Below are 2,664 nucleotides of genomic sequence, written 5' to 3'. Positions count from 1 at the left end.
TTTTTTATATATATATAGCATATCCTATCCCAGACAGCGTTATACTTCAAGATAGATCTTGAAATGTTCTTTTTGATGATGAATGTGGTGCCATTCCTCTTTAATTTGTCATTCTTGGCATAAGAGTGCATGTTTTCTAGATCCAATACCAGTCCATTTCAGTTCACTAATGTCTACGATATTGATCTTTATGTGTTCCATTTCATTGTTGACACTTTGAATTTTCCTAGATTCATATTTCATATTCCATGTTCTGATTATTTATGGATCTTTACAGTTATTTATGGAGTCCTGGTGTGGTGCTGTGGATTAATGCGCCAGATTACAAAGCCGTTTGAACTGCAAGGTCGGCAACTCAAGCTCACCAGCTGCTCCTTGGAAACCCTATACAGGGTCGCTATGGGTCAGAACCGACTCGACGGTGCTAACAACAACAACAACATAGCTATTTATCCTCATTTGTGGTGCCCCATCAGCAAATAGGAGTCCTGGTGTGGTGTTGTAGGATAAGCACTAGACTGCAAGATTGGTTTTTACCTCAAGGAAGGTGTTTCGAACTCACCAGCTACTCCTCAGGAACCCTATACAGGGTTGCTATGAGTGGGAACCGACTCTAAGGCCCTTAACAACAGCAACATCAGCACATGAGTCCTGGTGTGGTGCCATAGGATAAGCACTCAACCTCAAGGTTGGTTTGGACCACAAGGTCAGCAGTTCAAACTCACCAGTTACTCCGTGAAAACCCTATACAGGGTTGGAACTGACTGGATAGCACTTAACAACAACATCAGCAAATGAAGAGCCTGAAAACTTAACTCCATTCGCATCATCAAGGTCAACTCTACTTTTAGGAGGCAGCTCTTCCTCAGTTGTATTTTCAGTGCCTTCCAACCTGAGGGACTCATCTTCTGGAACTGTATCTGACAATATTCTGGTACTATTTATAATGTTTCAATATTCAATATTCTAGTGCTATCTGACAGTATCCTACTATCATTCATGTTTCCAATGGCTTAACATTCCGAAATAGTCCTCCTCTCCTTCTTCCTAATCTATCTTAGTCTGGAAGCTCAGCTGAAATGTGTCCACCATGGGTGATCCTGCTGATATTTAAAATACCAGTGGCATAGCTTCCAGCATCACAGCAACACACAAGTCACTATGATATGACAAGCTGACAGATAAGTGTTGGAGGTAGAACATATTCTCTGATATATTCCTTTCTAGGGAGTGTGGGAAGTAAATTTTATAAAGCAATGCATATTTGCGAGTGTCTCTAATTTACCCTCAGGGACAAATGCATCAGATGCCTCCCAAGTCAAAGTTCCTGTTTTATCTCCTAAGTAGGATAAATCTGAAAAATTTCCAGAGAACTCCCTGCCTAGAGCTAGGAGAACCTGGTTTTCTGGGTAAGAAAATGTGAGTATCCAGAAATTAAAAACTACTAAATGAGCTGGACCATCTGGTTCCATGGTGTAGTGGTTAACATGTCTGCCTTACACGCAGAAGATCCTGGGTTCAAACCCCAGTGGAACCAAGATCTGCTTTTGGAGTCCTGGTGTGGCACTGTAGAATAAGCAGTGGACCACAAGGTCAGTTTGAACTATAAGCTCCTTGAAAACCCTAAACAGAGCCAACTATGAGTCAGTGCTTAATAACAACAATAAAGGGCCTGGTATCCAATCCTACCCACCCGTAGATTTTACTAAGACTTCTACCTTTTGACCTAAATCAGATCCTTGTCCCTCCCTATCAGTTAATAATTTGGGTACCCATGTGTATTACCTTTAGTATATGGGGACACTTAAGCCTCATTGAAACCTGTACCTTCCTTACCCTTATAATGCCTAGAAGGAGCAGAAATAACACGACTGTGCTCTGTGACAATCTCCACTGTACTCCCAGTGCTAAGCAATGTGTGAATACTGGTCTCCCAAAGAGAAGCTGGAAAAGAACCAGCAATTGTCTCTCCTCTACTTATCACTTTCCACTAGAAATCTAAACAGCAAAAGCTACTCTTGGTTCCACTAGGGCTTGAACTACAGGATCTTCTGAATGTAAGGAAGGCAGGATAACCACTATACCATGGAGCTACTAGGCATGGAGCTATTTCACTTCTGCATACAAAAGTTGCTGAACACATAGGCAGATGGCTAGAGCTATTTGATTTGAAAGGACTCGTTCTACAAGAACACCCAAACTTGCAGACCTTTTGACCTAGCCTCGATGGCTCGATAATCAGAACTCAACTAGAGGAAGATTGAAAAACTTTTTTTATTTTATTTATTTAGTTATAATGGATGAAGAAAACAAGGGTAAATTGCTTCAATTTGATGAACCTGACCTATACTCAGAGCAGTAATTACTCTAAATACCAACAGAGAGGGAAAGAGTCTTCACATCAAGTACCAATGCTATTCCCTATGTTCACAGGGTAGATAGGGACGGGCAACTTAGACATTGGCTGCCTAAAAGGAGGGAGCAATAAAGGCACAAAGTGACTGACTTACAAGGTTTCAAGAGAGACTTTAGTTTTAAAATATGGGGGGAAAGAAAGAGTCCCCACTGAATAGCTGTCATCTTGTCTAGATGAGTCTGGTGAAAAGAGATGGGAATAAGATTCATAAGATTCAATAGTGAATAATTGTTATTATGACTAATTGC

The 2,664-nt window shown here is 40.9% G+C and overlaps 1 non-coding gene across 1 annotated transcript; it reads left to right on the top strand.

Moving 5' to 3' along the window:
* The first annotated feature begins 1,464 nt into the window (after positions 1 to 1,464).
* On the top strand, positions 1,465 to 1,537 carry TRNAV-UAC. Its single transcript has one exon. It is a non-coding gene; the product is annotated as a tRNA-Val (tRNA).
* Positions 1,538 to 2,664: the final 1,127 nt, after the last annotated feature.

Source organism: Chrysochloris asiatica, unplaced genomic scaffold (assembly GCF_000296735.1).
Source record: "Chrysochloris asiatica unplaced genomic scaffold, ChrAsi1.0 scaffold00213, whole genome shotgun sequence".
Lineage (NCBI taxonomy): Eukaryota > Metazoa > Chordata > Mammalia > Afrosoricida > Chrysochloridae > Chrysochloris > Chrysochloris asiatica.
Note: the sequence above shows the minus strand (reverse complement) of the source record. Positions and strands in the feature narration are given on the sequence as shown.